This window comes from Lepidochelys kempii, unplaced genomic scaffold (genome assembly GCF_965140265.1).
Source record: "Lepidochelys kempii isolate rLepKem1 unplaced genomic scaffold, rLepKem1.hap2 scaffold_74, whole genome shotgun sequence".
In the NCBI taxonomy this organism is placed as follows: Eukaryota; Metazoa; Chordata; order Testudines; family Cheloniidae; genus Lepidochelys; species Lepidochelys kempii.
In genome coordinates, this window is record NW_027333644.1 from 423,459 (window position 1) to 440,913 (window position 17,455).

A 17,455-nucleotide genomic window follows, 5' to 3' on the forward strand; every position below is an offset into this window, starting at 1 on the left:
AGCCTGGGGATAGGCAAAGGCAGCAGGTCCTACCCCCTCGCCAATGATGAGTAGCTATTACAGACTGCAGTCTGCCCCAGTGAGCAGGGGCTAGATGATGACTGGCAGTAGCCACTGAGGCAAGGTGGGTTTAGAGGGTTGGGGGTTCCCCTGGGAGGGGAGACCCAGAGTGTGGGGGTACAGCTAGGGGGCAGCACCCCAAGGTAAAAGGGCACTGCGGTCCAGGAGGGATATGGGGGCCCTAAGGCAGGCAAGACACCAGCCTGCAGAGGGGGCTCCCAGTGCTGAAGAGCTAACTTCCAAGATGACCAGCAGGAGGCGCTATGCCGGTGAGCCTTCGCCTTGCTACAGGCACATAATAATGTCTCTGAAAAACTGCCAACTCTTGAACTGTTTTTCCCTTTAGACTTGCTACCCAGGGATCTTACCTACCAACTCCCTGAATTTTCTTAAGTCAGCCTTCTTGAAAGGCAGCACCTTGCACAGACACATTGAATGTTGCCTGACATTATCAAGCTCTTTTTGAAATTCCTCACAATCCACCCAAACAAAAGAATTCGGTGGCCCGGGCAAGTTTTCCTATCTCAAGTTTTTAGTCCATTATTCCAGGTCAATAATAAACACACAGAACACGACCAATCCTAGTGTTGCCACTCAGGGCCTCCCACTCTCCAGGTGATCATTAATTCCCACCTCTCCCCATCCAATTCTTACACCTCACATATGGGCTCTGTCTCTCCGCTGCTCCCAGCACTGGGCTCTTCTCCCCTGCTGCTGCACTGAGGCTCTCCGGCCTCCCTCCTTGGGGCGGCTCAGGTCTCCCTTCCCACAGCTCGGCCTGGGGGTGATGGGGCAACAGGTCTCCTGGGGCAGGGACGCTGCAGGGGCTAGGGTGACCAGATGTCCCAATATTCAGGGCTTTTTCTTCTATAGGTGCCTATTACCCCCCACACACACTCTGTCCCGATTTTTCAAACTTGCTATCTGGGCACCCTAGCAGGGGCTGGGGCTGCAGTGCAAGCAGCCCCATCGTGCGAGTTCCCCACCCCAGGGCAGAGGGGCCCAGCTGGGCTGATTTGGGGGGAGGGGGGGCAGGGGGAAGCAGCAACAGTTCCTGTAATCTGACCTTTCCCACACCCTCCCCCCACAAATCTCCCCATGGGTCTTCTACTAACCCCCCCAAATCCTCTCTGCTCCCCTGAATCCGCCTCCTGACACCCTGCCTCGCCCTGCACCTCCTGCCCTTCAATCACCCCCAAAAAGCCTTTTCCCCCTCCTGCCCCTCATGCCCCCTGAACTGCCACCTGCCGCCTCCTGCTTCCATCTCCTTCGCTTGCCCTTTGGACGGCACCCGCCCCATTCTGCTCCCTGCCCTGAAGCAAACAATCCCCCGCCCTTTGGCTTGATAACACCCCTCCCCTGCTCCAACCTCTGTGCCCCCAGCCCCAAACCGCATGGGGCTGGGAGGAGGAGAAAGTCCTTGCCTGCTAATAAAGCCAGTTTGTGCCCCACAGCCCTGCCTTGGGGAGGGAGGGGATCAGCCTGAACTTCTCCCCCTCCCCAACACTGACCCCTGTAAACTGCCCCTGAACTTCCCCCTCCTCAACAATCCCCTCAACTCTGCCCCCCAAATCTACCCCGTGCCTGGACTCTGCCCCTCCCCCATTCTGGCCCCCTCCTCAGTCCCCCTAATGAGCCCTGTATGAACCCCCAACCCCCTCTGCTCCCCTGAACCCACCTCCTGACCCCTGCAGCCCCTCCTGCACCTCAGCCCCCCTGAACTGCCCCCTCCCTTCCCTAGTGACCCCCAGCTCCACAGGGTGACTCTGCTGTGTCGGTTTAACTGTCACCCCAGGACATGCCAAGCTCCCCTCCCCCCTTACAGCCACCTGGGCCCTCATTAGCCTCGGGGGTGGGAGCTAATTTGCACAGAGGATAATGGAGCAGCCAATCAGGGGCTGGCCTGGGTGCCGGGGGGGCTATAAAGGGCTCCTCAGGGCTTGCAGACCCCTGGGCAGGGCTGTGGCTGTGCTGGGAGCCCGGGCTGCAGGGTCAGGGAGGGGTCTGGGCCCAGCCCCAGAGCCGGCAGGGGAAGCGGGAGGCTCTGGTGCTGCGCAGGGTGGGGCAAGAGCTGGGTACAAGAGGCCCCAGTCACTGCAGCTCCCCCTCTGTGGGGCTCCAGGGGAGAGGTCTGGAGCATTTGTCACACGCTTGGGATCCCCCCTGTAAGGGAGGACAAACTGGGCTTCATTCATACCCCAGTCTCAGTCATAATGCTGGGGTAACAGCGGGGGCCCCTTTCATAAAACACCTCATTATTTTTAGCTCTTTGTTTCATGGGTTGCAAGCCTCCCACATTCTCATTCAGTGAAAGAGAGCCGTCCCCTCCTGCTGCCATTGACCCCCGTCTCTCTGACTGCTACCGACACGGCCTGGCCTGGGAATGTGAAGGAACGTCTCCGAACTGAGAGAAGACACGCTCAGAAACATACAGTCCTCTGTTTTGGAGAGCGAGAGGCTGGAGAGACACAGACACACCCTCAGTTCACTGATCTTTCATGTTAATAACAGTTTGAAGAACATCCATCCAGTCTAGAAGAAAGGTTTGCACTCTCCGAGCAGCTCAGCACAGGGGATGGGGGCGCTGGGGCAGTAAAAAGGCTCCAGGGAGCCCTGAACCTCGGTGGCTCCTGCTGGGGTGCCCAGGCACAACGGGCCACAGCTCGGTAACTGCTGGGGTGGGAGAGGCTGTAACAGCACTGAGGGAAGCTGAATGCAGGGGGATTTCTAGTTAAAAGGGAAGTTAGAGTTATTACAGTAAATGTGTAGGGAGAAAGAAAAGGAGGACTTATGGCACCTTAGAGACTAACCAATTTATTTGAGCATCAGCTTTCCTGAGCTACAGCTCACTTCATCGGATGCATACCGTGGAAACTGCAGCAGACTTTATATACACACAGAGATCATGAAACAATACCTCCTCCCACCCCACTGTCCTGCTGGAAATAGCTTATCTAAAGTGATCATCAAGTTGGGCCATTTCCAGCACAAATCCAGGTTTTCTCACCCTCCACCCCCCCACACAAACTCACTCTCCTGCTGGTAATAGCCCATCCAAAGTGACAACTCTCTTCACAATGTGCATGATAATCAAGGTGGGCCATTTTCTGCACAAATCCAGGTTCTCTCATCCCCTCACCCCCCTCCAAAAACCACACACACAAACTCACTCTCCTGCTGGCAATAGCTCATCCAAACTGACCGCTCTCCAAGTTTAAATCCAAGTTAAACCAGAACGTCGGGGGGGTGGGCAGGAAAAAACAAGGGGAAATAGGCTACCTTCCATAATGACGTAGCCACTCCCAGTCTCTCTTTATTGTTGTGACACCCCCCCCCCCTCCAACAGGGCCACAGACCCCCCAGTTGAGAACCACTGTGGTAGAATAGATCCCTGTCAGCTGAAAGATCTGAGGCTTTGTCTTCACTGCAGAGTTAACCTGAGTTTTCTACACTCAGTTACTGGGCTTGAGTCAGCCTCTCTCACATGAGAAGAGCCGCACTGTGAATAAACAAAGGTCCTGCTGTTTCCAGACTGGCACTGCACTCACTCAGGTGGGGCACTGAGACTTTTAGGAGCTCATCCCAAGGCTCTTTGCCCAGCAGTGAGCTGAGCCACTGTATGGATTCTTTCCCAGTGGATGGTGGGAGAACTTGTCTGTCCTTTCTTGGGACACAGGGGGAAGAGTGGGAAGGCAATGGAGAATTAGAAGCACTCAAGTGCAGCTAGCATGCATCCATACTACAGAAAGATCATGTTAGCTGGTGAGTTGTGCTAACTTAGGCTTTAGCCTGTGCCCCGAGGGGCCAGCTCACTTGAGTTATTAGCAGCACATCTTAAGGGTTTTTCTGTGTGGACAGGAGTCGAGTTAGGGCAATGCATAAGGTGTAGCTCGAGTTAACTCGGCATCTCCTTTTGAATCTGAGCGATATTATCTGCAGAATACAATGAAAATAGTTCACTCTCACAAGCCCCATTCACACCTGGCAGTGCCAATCTCTTCTAACCATGTTCACTGCCACTACAGAACAAAGGGCGATAAGAGGACATTGTCTTGGGGAAGGTCTGTCTCCTCCGGCTCTCTGGTTTGTTGAAAGTCTAATTCCAACTCGGGATTTATGCCACCTTTCTCCCACAGCTTTGGGGCTCGCAGAGTCTGTGATTCCTGATTTAATACCTCCATCAAGATAAACAGAAGAGAAATAAGTTATTTAATGACTAATTCTCTTCAATCACATCCTGTTTTGTATGTGTTTGTTTTATTCAATACACTGCACCTGCCGGCAGGGCCGGCCCACAACATTTTGGCACCTCAGGCATTAGGGTGACCAGATGTCCCAACTTTATAGGGCCAGTGCCGACTTTTGGGTCTTTTTCTTATATGGGTTCCTATTACCCCCCTACCCCCTCTCCTGATTTTTCACATTTGCTGTCTGGTCACCCTATCAGGCGGGGAGCTCAAATGACACCCCCATGCCCCCTTGCTTGGGACAAAACTTTGAAAGGTCTCAATTCTGCCTTCTTTCTGTTCTACTCCGCCCGTGGTACTGCTCTGCTACCTACCCCAATAAAGGAGAACTAACAACTTTAAATGTCTTGTTCAAAAATTGTCAGTACACTTTACTATGCAGACAAGAAAAGTTACATTTGCTGTTCAGGCATTTGAAAGTTAACACTGGCATTTTGATGTTTGAATAATCAAAGTGGTGCTTCCGTGCCTTCTTAGTTGCAGAGATTTGAACTGCTTCTGCTTCCTGAAGGTCCACAGTCTGGGCCAACTCATACTCTATTGAGATGGTTGCAAGGCCGACTAGCCTCTCCTGGGTCATTGTGGAGCGTAGATGTGATTTTACTAATTTCAGCTTGGAGAAGCTGTGTTCTCCACTGGCAGCTGTTACAGGAAGTGTTAGAAGTATGCACAGAGCCACAAAATAATTTGGAAAGATGGTGGTCATCTTATTTGTGCACGTATATTCCAGAACAGCCTTTGGAGTTGATCCTGTTGAATGTATCTGAAAAGGGCTTTCAGTTCATCACCTATATCACTTGCATCAATATCGCACATGTCGTCATGTGTCAACACGGTCTCTAGTGCCCTGCATTGCTGGTTTAGGTCTTCTTCAGGTACAGTGAGGAGTACAGTACAGTGAGGAGGGAACATCCTACAACATCCCAAATATGCTGCTGTGATCCTTGAGCTGCATGAAACGTTCTGCAACGGATTGTATCGCACAGTCTAGCACCCGGTTAAAGAATTCAGCTTTGAATTGTTGTTTGGGGTCTCTTATGAGATTCTCCCGTGCCTCATATACAAAATGTCGTCTTCTTTGGTGACTCTTGTATTCTTGAATGGGTGGGGAAATAGCTTCAGTGTGAAGCTGCTCTACCCATTTCTGCGCACTCTTCAGAACGTTTTGAAATCCCTCATCTGGCCGGAAGGAGTGTAGGTGGCTGCAGCGGCAGAGGAGCCAGCCACCAGAGCTGGAGACAGGGGAGGTTGAGGGGGAGTTCTGCTGGAGGAGAAGGACTGAGGTGAGAAGGGAAAGACAGACACAGAGGCAGCAGTGGTGGTGACCCAAGCGGTGGAGGACACAATGAAAAACTCATGTTTTCTTCCACACTATGGATAGAGACCTCTTTAATGTTTTTAATGAAGTAAATACTCATGGGAACTGTGCGCTCATGGGAGACTTTAACTTCCCAGATATAGACTGGAGGACAAGTGCTAGTAATAATAATAGGGCTCAGATTTTAATAGATGCGATAGCTGATGAATTCCTTCATCAAGTAGTTGCTGAACCAACAACTGGGGATGTCATTTTAGATTTGGTTTTGGTAAGTTGTGAGAACCTCCTAGAAGAAATGGTTGTAGGGGACACCCTTGGTTCCAGTGATCATGAGCCAATTCACCTTAACCTGAAGGGAAGGATAACAAAAAATAGATCTGTGAGTAGGGTTTTTGATTTCAAAAGGGCTAACTTTAAAAAAATGAAGGACATTAGTTAGGGAAGTGGATTGGACTGAAGAACTTATGGATCTAAAGGCAGAGGAGGCCTGGGATTCCTGCAAGTCAAAGTTGCAGAAGCTGTCAGAAGCCTGCATCCCAAGAAAGGGTAAAAAATTCATAGGCAGCACTTGTAGACCAAGCTGGATGAGCAAGCATCTCAGAGAGGTGATTAAGACAAAGCAGAAAGTATACAGGGCATGGAAGATGGGAGGGATCAGCAAGGAAAGCTACCTTATTGAGGTTAGAACATGTCGGGATAAAGTGAGAAAGGCTAAAAGCCATATAGAGTTGGACCTTGCAAAGGGAATTAAAACAAATAGTAAAAGGTTCTATAGCCATATAAATAAGAAGAAAACAAAGAAAGAAGAAGTGGGACAGTTAAACACTGAGGACTGAGTGGAAGTTAAGGATAATCATAGAATCATAGGATATCTAGGCATGGCCCAATATCTAAACAAGTACTTTGCCTTTGTCTTTAATGAGGCTAATGAGGATCTTAGGGTAATGGTAGCATGACAAATGGGAATGAGGCTATGGAGGTAGAGATAACCATATCCGAGGTAGAACCCAAACTTGAACAGCTGAATGGGACTAAATGGGGGGCCCAGATAATCTTCATCCAAGAATATTAAAGGAATTGGCACATGAAATTGCAAGTCCATTAGCAAGAATTTTTAATGAATTTGTAAACGCAGGGGTTGTACCACATGACTGGAGAATTGCTAACATAGTTCCTATTTTTAAGAAAGGAAAACAAGTGATCCGGGTAACTACAGGCCTGTTAGTTTGACATCTGTAGTATAGAAAAAAAATTGAAGGAGAAAGTAGTTAAGGACATTGAGGTCAATGGTAAATGGGACAAAATACAACATGGTTTTACAAAAGGTAGATCGTGCCAGACCAACCTGATCTCCTTCCTTGAGACAGTAACAGATTTTTTAGACAAAGGAAACACAGTGGATCTAATTTAGCTAGATTTCAGTAAGGCGTTTGTTATGGTGCTACATGGGGAATTATTAGTTCAAGAATACTAATTATTACAGAGGGTCCTACTGAAAGGTGAACTGTCAGGCTGGAGGGAGGTTACCAGTGGAGTTCCTCAGGGATCGGTTTTGGGACCAATCTTATTTAATCTTTTTATGACTGACCTTGGCACAAAAAGTGAGTGTACACTAATAATGTTTGTGTGTGACACAAAGCTGGAAGGTATTGCCAATTCAGAGAAGGACCGGGATATCATACAGGAAGACCTGAATGACCTTGTAAACTGGAGTAATAGTCATAGGATGAAAATTAATAGTGAGAAGTGTAAGGTCATGCATTTAGGGATTAATAACAAGAATTTTAGTTATAAGCTGGAGATGCATCAATTGGAAGTAACAGAGGAGGAGAAGGCCCTTGGAGGATTGGTTGACCGCAGGATGACTATGGGCCACCAATGTGATATGGCCGTGAAGAAAGCTAATGCGGTTTTGGCATGCATCAGGTGAGGTATTTCCAGTAGAGATAAGGAGGTGTTAGTACCGTTCTACAAGGCACTGGTGAGACCTCATCTGGAAGACTGTATGCAGTTCTGGTCTCCCATGTTTAAGAAGGATACAGGAACAGGTACAGAGAAGAGCTACTAGGATGATCCGAGAAATGGAAAACCTGTCTTATGAAAGGAGACTCAAGGAGCTTGGCTGCTTTAGCATAACCAAAAGAAGGCTGAGGGAACATGTGATTGCTCTCTGTAAATACATCGGAGGGATAAATACCATGGAGGGAGAGGAATTCTTTAAGCTCAGTACCAATGTGGACACAAGAACAAATGGATACTGTGGAAGAAGACAAGTTCTTACTTTTAGTTTGCATGCAACAAGTTAGAGACAGTTTTATTTTTAGGCAATTGCAAGAAGGAAGACAGCCGTTTGGACAGGGTGTCTGTTTTTATGCAAATTTTTAAAGTATAAACAATGTAAAGCAAGTATTTATACCTTTTTATTACATAAAGCTCTGCTTTGTCTATACATTTTTTATATTGTATTTGTTTTTAACATGTTTTTGCTACAATTACATTTTATTGTTCTTTTAAGGCAAGGTTTTTGCTTTGCAATTTTTGTACGCTTACACCAGTTTTGACTTTAGAAGTTTTGAATTCTTAGGGGTTAGAGTTACCCTGACTTTTGCTTTTTTTTTTTTTTTTTTAACAGAACTAAGATGGCTGCACTTAAATGCCCTTTTTTACTTTCACACTCCCCTCTTCAGTGCTTTTAGCCCAACCATCATTTTAAAACTTTTATTTTGTTAGACCTTGTATTTTTGATATTAGATTAAAAGGATCGGCTCCATAACTTTTGGTTGGATGTAACAATAATGCATAATTAGTATGAACATGAAAAGTATTTTTGTTATTCTGTTTTTTATAACAACAATAACATATTTTTAATTAAACAAAAACAATACAAACATTAATGTGTTTAGTGTAATAATATGCTGGAGTTATTTTGTAGCCTTAGTTGCATAGCACAATATATTATAATTAGTCCATAAGATAAATGCTTTATAGATGGTATGAAAGGCATGTTTTTTAATTTGATATATATTTTGAAGCACATAGATTTGGCCTTGTAATTTAGAGATTTTTTGAACCTTTGGTAGGAGTGAGTGTAGGTTTTGGAATTGGTCAGGTATTAAGGTGGTTTAATGAAAGGGTATTTGAAGCCTAAGATTTAATGATAGGATTTTATTTGCAGACCAATAGATAAGGATTTTTTGCAGCAATGGTGAAATTAAAATGTTTGTTTTGCAAATGGTGACCTTAACGTTTACACAGCTGTAACTAGCTTGGAAGAGCAGGTGTTTTGTTAGGGTCGGTTTTTGTTTTCTACTTTTTTAACAAACGCTGTTAGAAACAGTGACAATTTTTTTTTTTTGGCTTTAGCTTTTGTACGCACTGAGGCTGTGGGGGCTTTAAAGGCCAAAAATGTTTATTGGCTTTTTATTTTTATGTAAACATTGGGTGTTATTTTAGGAGCACTGACAACAAATTGGCTCGGCATACCAGGGGAATTATTTTTTTTAATATTACCGTGAATTGTTTCATGTTCTATGCATTGTTTTTACAGACCCGGCAGGATTTGGTATGTGGGAGCCCACACCCCTTTCACCGGCCCGTAGGCTTGGCAGGAGCACTGCGAGTGCCTGCAACTTTACCCTTAAAACGTTTAAGTTTGTTTTTACGGCCACAGATCAGATGGCACTTTTGAAGCACGAGTAAGGGCAGTGGGCCAGGCCTGGTGCTTAAAGTCACTGTGAATGGCCGTTAGCTGGTTATTTAGGAAATTTTGAACATGCCAGATTTTATTGCAATTTTTTTTGCCTTAGTGATATTTAATACCATTTTTATTAACAGCTTTTGGGTTATTAACCTAAGGGCGGAGATAACATGTAATTTACCCATTTCAGCTTGCACTTTGGTTAACTGTGCTTCAGTCATAAGACTAGTGGCCTTTTTTAGCTGCCCTGATTTTTTATTATGTTGTTGGCTTCTATAAATGTTTTCAATTGCTGCTGCACTATTGGCCCCACTTGACAGGTGTTTGACCCAATATTTTTTTTAGAGGAGACACGGGCGCTTTGCTCTGCTCACCAAATGGCAGCTTTTTTGGAGCAGTTGGGATAGATATATGTGACCTGAAAGCTAAATAGGGCAAGGGTAAATTTTATAGTTTTTAATATAGCATTAATTACTATTACTTTAACACATTTATTTTAGTAAAGTACCATACCACATTTGTTGTTTATATAATTTAAAATACTTTTAAGAAGCATTGACATGAATAGCATAGGAGGGGTATTTTGCAACATGGTACAGATTAGGTTATTAATTACTGGGACTATTTTAGTACAGGTAAATTTTTGGTGGCAGAACACACCCTTTTTTAAATATGAATTTGGTTCTTTACTAATTGGGCAACCAAAAACAATAAGGACCTTTTTTATGACATATTATAGACCCCTAAGATGGCTTTTATATTAACCCTGCTATAAAATCCACGAATTTTAATTTTAGATTTTTGAGGCTTATTTGTAGTGATATTGTATACTTTTCTTTTTATGGACTAGTTTGTTTTTTATTTAATTGTTTTCTTAGATAGGATATTTTGAACCTTTAACCTAATTTTTTAAACAATATTTAATTACATTATTAAAATGTGAAGGCCTTGGCCATTGGGTTTTATTAGAATATCTGATGTTGTTTGTATTTGGATGTGTTACGGGGGTAGAAGTATCACGGAGGGAATGGCAGGGGCAGTGGCAACAAGGCACCTTTGGTATTTGTTATTTGAAAGCGAATTAGGGAGGGCAATACATGCTGAAGGTACTTATTGAAAAACACAGGGCGCAGCCTTGGAATAAACCCCCAAACCCAATTAATACCACACTATTAAGCATGGATTTTACAAGGGTTTTTTTTTTTTTGCCAGTGTATAACGCTTCGCCTTGTTTACCAGGGCCAGTTTTTAATGTTCTTTGTAGTTAGGAATTTTTGGACTTTGGCGGTTTTAGCAGAGTGAGCGGCTTTGTTTGTTTGTTTTGTTTGTTTGTTTGTTTTGGAGCAATTGTGGTTTAGTACTGTGGAAGAAAATATATATATATATATATATATATATATATATATATATATATATATATATATATATATATATTAGTTTGAATGCAACAAGCCAAAAAGAGTTTATTTTTAAGCAATTGCAAGGGAAGAAATGCAATGGATGAAGAATACCTTTGCCTTAGTAGTTTTTTAAAGTATAAACAATATAAAGCGGTATTTATACCCTTTGATTATATAAGATGGTGTCTTTGTTTATACTTTTTTGATATTTTATTTGTTTTAAAAATTTTTTGCTAACAATTACATTTTATTTTTATTTTAAGGCAAGGTTAAACAGCTTTGTTTGCAGTTTTTTATACGCTTAAGCAGGTCTGCCTTTACATATTTTGCGTTATTATGGTTCTGCATTAGCCTGACTGTTGCTTTGTTTTTAAATCAACTGAGAGGCCGACATTTAATGTTTTTTAATTTTGTTTTTATACTCTCCCCCCGCCTTTTGTGCATTTTTTAGCACAACTACCATTTTATATTTTTTATTTTTATTAGATTTTGTATTTTTGATTTTAGATTAAATGGTTAGCCTTATCAACTGTGACTGGATATAACAACAAAGCATACTGTTTGAACATGAAAGGTATTTTTGTTATTACATTTTTTACAACAACATATTTTTAAACTACATGAAAACAGTATAAACATTACTGTTTTTATTGTAACAATCTGCTGGGGTTGATTTATAGCCTTAGTTACATAACACACTACATTATGATAGACACTTTATAAACTGTGGAATGCATGTTTTTTAATTGAATATATAATTCGAAGTATAATATAATATACTTTGAAGTACATAAATATATATGTACATCAATGAAGTACATAAATACAATATAACTTGAAGTGCATAAATTTGACCTTGTAATTTAGAATTTTTTTGAACCTTTGGTAGGAGTGAGTGTAGGTTTTGGAATTGGTTTGGTATGAAGGTAGTTTAATTCAAAGGTATTTGAAACCTAAGATTTAATTGTAGGACTTTATTTGCAGGACAATAATGGAATTGTTGGCAGCAGTGATGAGATTAAAATGTATATTTTACAAAGTGGTGGCCTCAACATTTACACAGCTGTTACTAACTGGGAAATTCGGTGTTTTGTTCGGGTCGTTTTCTGTTTGCTACCTTTTTAACAACCATTGTTATAAACAGTGATGACTTTTTTTGGCTTTAGCTTTTGTACGCACTGAAGCTGTGGGGGCTTTAAAGGCCAAAGTGTTTATTAATTTTTTATTTTTATTTAAACATTAGGTGTTATTTTAGGAGCACTGACAACAAATTGGCTAGGCATACAAGGTGGTTTAATTTTTTAAATATTACGGTGAATTATTTAACTTTACCTGCATTTTTTTTATGGACCTGGCAGGATTTGGTATGTGGGAGCCCACACCCCTTTAACCGGCCCATAGGCTTGGAAGGAGCACTGAGAGTGCCTGAAACTTTACCCTGAAAACATTTAAGTTTGTTTTTACGGCCACAGATGAGATGGCACTTTTGAAGCACTAGTAAGGGCAATGGACCAAGCCTGATGCTTAAGGTCACTTTGAATGGCCGTTAGCTGGTTATCTGGGAAATTCTGCATGTTTGAACATGCCAGATTTTACTGCATTTTTTTTTTTGCCTTAGTGATATTTAATACCATTTTTGTTAACCGCTTTTGGGTCCTTGAACTAAGGGTGGAGATAACATGTAATTTACCAACTTTAGCCTGTACCTGGGTTGACTGTCCTTTAGTAATAAGACCAGTGGCCTTTTTTAGCTGTTTTAATTTTTTATTATGCTGTTGGCCTTGAAATGTTTTAAATTGCTGCTGCACTCCTGACACCATTTTACAGGTGTTTTACCAGATTTCTTTTTTCTAGAGGAGACCCAGGGCCTTTGTTGTGCCAACAGAACAGCAGCCCCCCTGGAGCAGTTTGGATATATAAAATTGACCTGAAATGAGATAGGGCCAAACAAATTGTACAATTTTTAATGGAACATAAATTACTGTAAATTAGTATTTTAAAACTTTTTTTTCAATAAATACGGTACCACATTTGTTTAAATTTTTTTATGTACCTTTAAGAAGCATTGACATGAATAGCATAGGAAGGGGTATATTGCAATACGGTACAGATTAGGTTATTAATTACTGGGACTATTTAAGTACAGGTAATTTTTTGGTGGCAGAACACACCTTTTTTAAATATGAATTTAATTATTTTCTAATTGGGTCACCAAAATCAATAAGGACCCATTTTTTATATATATACTACAGACCCCTGGAATGGCCATTATATTAACCCCATTATAAAACCCACTAATTTACATTTTAAATTTTTTAGGCTTATTTGTAGTCATGTGATATACCTTTACTTTTACTGACCAGTTTGTATTACTTAATTGTTTGCTTATATGGGATATTTTGAACGTTAAAAATATTTTTAAACAATATTTAAATAAATTACTAAAGTGGGAAGGCCTTGGCTATTGGGTGTTATTAGACTCTATGGTATTGTCTGTACTTGGATGTGTTACGGGGGATAGTATAGTGGACAAAATGGCGGGGGCAGTGTCAACAAGGCGTTTCTGGTATTTGTTATTTAACAGCCAATCAGAAAGGACAATACATGCTGAAGATACTTATTTAAAAACATAGGGCGCAGCCTGTTGAATAAAGCCCCACATTTAATTAATACCACTTTGTTAAGCATGGGTTTTACAAGGCTTTTTTGGCCGGTGTATAATTTTTTGGTTTTTTACCAGGGTTAGTTTTTAATATTTTTTGTAGTTAGGAATTTTTGGACGTTGGCAGTTTTAGCAGAGAGAGCGGGTTTTTTTTGTTTGAAGCAGTTGTGGTTTAGTACCATGCAGGGGAGAATGACCAGCACGTTACCCTGCAGTGGTCTGGGTTTTTTTGGCAAATGCTGGCTGTGTGGTAATTTCATTACTGGACAAGTGAGCGGTTACTAGCACTTCAGTTTGTTTGTTTGTTTGTTAGTTTTGCTGTCCAGAAGGAGGAAAAGCAATACCAGAAGGAGGGACAGGCTGATTAGTAGTTGAAGTGGAGTTATTTTGAGGCCGAGGGACTTTTTTGCAGAAAGAAGCATGGGTTCAGGCAGTGAGCTCTTGGCACTTTACAGCCGTGTTGGTAGTTAGCAGGACTTGCTAAGGGCCTTTTTAGCGTGGGGCCAGAGCAGTTTTGTGTTGATGGACCTGTACGTAGACCCAGTTACCTGTTTTTTAACCAATGGCAGGCTGGGTGAAGTTTCTTGGAGCAGGACTTGTCTTACCTGTGAATACAGAGACCTAACACATTTTATTAATGCCTGGCATTGTTCTGCAGATTTTACGGCTGCTTGAACCCATTTTAAGCCCCCGTTTTTTTCTTGGGGCAGTTAGGTTTTAATAAAACCCCTTATGTATTTTTAGCTCATTTGACTAAAATGTTTATGGCCAAATGATTTTAATTAAATCATTTTTTTTTTGCCTGGATTTATTTGCAGACCTTTTTTTGAAAAGGGCCCTTTTTTTTTCTTTCAACTGGCTGCAAAGAAACCAAGAATTTCTTTTTTCTTCCCAGCATTTTGTAAAATTTAACTACTTAATTTTTTTAGCAATTATAGAGTTAACTTTAGTTTTTTAAAATTACTTATTTTTTAAAATGACACTTAAAATAGTAAAATCTAAGTTAATTAATTGTTTTAGGGATTTAAATTTTTGATGCTTGTTATTAGCTATGCTTTTAAAGTTTTTAACTTTTAAAAAAAAAATTTGTGTTGCTTGCTTGGGCCCGATTTTGCTTTTTTTGCAGAACCGTTCCTTTTTATGGGTACAAGCCTTGTTTTATTACCACTTTAGCAAGGAGGGTGGGCTTTTGAACTAGCCCCCACCCCTTTGGGTTATTTTTTTGGAAACATTTTTATTTCCAAGGGCTACCCGGGTGGTGGTGTGTGAGGCTGGCCACCTGGGCAGAATGCATGGCCAATTGGCATTCTCACTGTTTCATGTTTTTTTACGGCAGACACACGGCCATTGCGGCATATGCTGAGCACACATGGTTACATTTTCACATGTTCCTGAAGGGCTGGTACTTGCTTAGCCAGGGCTTCAGGCATGTGCGTTCCGCTTTTTTTGCCTGGAAGTTTTGTTTTAAGGCTTGCAACTTGTTTTGGGCGGAGGTTTGAGTTGCTGCTTGGATAGTGATTTATGCTTTTAGTTGCTTCATTTTTTTGAGCTGTTGGGTACACATATTTTTTTAATTTTTTTTTATTGCTTAGTTTTGCTATGACTTGGGGTAGACCCACCTGCACCCTTTGTTTGCAGCCCGGGGTGGAGAGCGGAATGCTAAACCGTTTTTTTGGTTTTTAGGCATACTACAATGGAGAGTGGGGCTTATTTTTAATTATGCAATTTTTAACCTATAATACCAACAGTGCCAAACAAAGCAAGCGTAAAATAACAAGGATAAAACAGATAGATGGTGTGCACTGTTCAGGGCTTTTTCCCTTTGCAATTTTTTCTTCAACTGTCTCAGATTTTTTGTTACCAATTTGTCTGTGCCTTAGTTAATTAGGCTAAGACCACAGGATCGCAGGGGCGGAGATGAAGAGCACACACCATGTGACTGAATTTTAAATCTTTATTAATAAACTAACACAGTGGTGAGTGTAGGAACTGCTTTTACGTCACTTAAAGGAAGAAAAAATGTTAATACTTAAACCTTGACCCACTTTTATACATGTACACACGCTGCCCGGGCTAGCCAGCCCTGGGGGTAGGAGAGAGAGATTGAGAGAGAGAGGTGGATGGTAGGTTGTTTTGTGTATAGATTGTTTAGAGGTACGCTGCAAAATTTTGTAACTTGCTTTTCCTTTTCGGAGCGATTTTTATGCCCTGGGTTTTTGGGGGCATTCCTTTTAGGGATCTTTGCTTGGTATTTTAGTTTACGCCGGCTGTTTGTGGCCTTTTTAGCGTTTTCAAACCATTCTGGCTTTAGGGTTGCAAAGGCAGACTGTTGGGTTTTACCAGGCAGCCAATCTTTGCAAATGTAATTTTAGTTTTGCAACTTATTTGCTTTTTGTTTTATGTGTGTTTATATTTTTTTTTCAGCCAGCTGGGTGTGAAAGCAGTTTTTTTTCTACTTGGCTTGGTCTCTGTTTTTTGATTTTTGAATGCAGGGCAGCTTTTTTTATTTTTAGGCCAAACTGACTTTTAAATTAACCCTCCCCCCCCCTTATTGTTTTTTTCATTTAGCTTTAACTAATTGGGGATATGAAAGAGCTGAGAGGGTTAACAATATAGTTTGGGTAGGGAGGCATTTGGTTGCATTACATTTAGTTTTTACATTTTGTACTTGAGTTTTTAATTTGGGGAGGGAGTTTTTTGGCTTTTGCACTTGAGACTTATGGAGGTTTTTGTAGCTTTTTTTTTGACGTGTATGATTTTATTTATTTATTTTGTTTGCTGTGTTAGCTGCTTAAAAGCTAAAAAGATTTTTATATACTTTAGGGAAAGGGTTTGCGGGGTAGCAGTTTATAAGTAGGAAGGGCTTTTACTTTTTTGCACTGTTTGCTGGGTCATGTGGTTTGGCTGACCCCTCCCCCCTTATGTTTAGAACTTTTTTACTTAGAGAGTGAGGGCCCTGGTGTGCCTGAAGTTAGCTTAAGTCCCAGACCTCGATAACGGCACTTACTTTTTACACATTTATTATTTACTTTTATTTTATTTACTTTTATATTTAGATGCATTTTTTTAATCTATAACCTTAATGTTTTATGTTTGGACGTAATACACCCTTATTGAGGCAGCAAAATTTTTTAGCTTTGATTAGGTTTGACCTCAACCTCATATTGGGGGTGCGGAAAAAAGTTTTTCAGCACCACTGTGCATTTGGCCTTGTTGCATAATAAATAAGTTTGCATGGCGTGAGCCCAAAGGGACAGACAGTCCCATGGTTAGGATATTTTTTTTGATACCCCAGTATCGATTTTTATAGGTTTTTTTTACCTTTTGTTTGGTGCTTTGGACTTTGAAGGGGAAAGGTTTGTAGTAGTTGCTGCTGTTTTAGCCGGGAATCGTTATCTGAGTCACGGCACCAAATTGTGGAAGAAAACAAGTTCTTACTTTTAGTTTGGATGCAACAAGTTAGAGACAGTTTTATTTTTAGGCAATTGCAAGAAGGAAGACGTCCGTTTGGACAGAGTGTCCTTACGCAAATTTTTAAAGTATAAAAAATGTAAAGCAAGTATTTATAGCGTTTTATTATTTATGTAATAATAAAGCTTTGTTTTGTTTATACTTGTTTATATTTTATTTGTAGCAAAAAATGTTAAACAATTACATTTTATTGTTATTGTAAGGCAAGGTTAAAACCAACTTTGCTTTGCAATTTTTATACGCTTACCAGTTTTGCCTTTACAAGTTTTGCATTAGAGTTAGCCTGACTTTTGCTTTCTTTTCAACAGAACTAAGATGGCTGAACTTAAATCCCTTTTTGTTACTTCCACAGGAAGTTTAGACTTGAAATTAGAGGAGAGTACCATCAGAGGAGTGAAGTTCTGGAACAGCCTTCCAAGGGAAGCAGTGGGGGCAAAAGACCTAGCTGGTTTCAAGATTAAGCTTGATAAATTTGTGGAGGAGATAGTATGATGGGTTAACATGATTTTGGCAATTAATTGATCTTTGACTATTTGTGGTAGATGGGGCCTAGTGGCCTGGGACGGGATGTTGGATGGAATGGGATGTGAGTTACCCAGA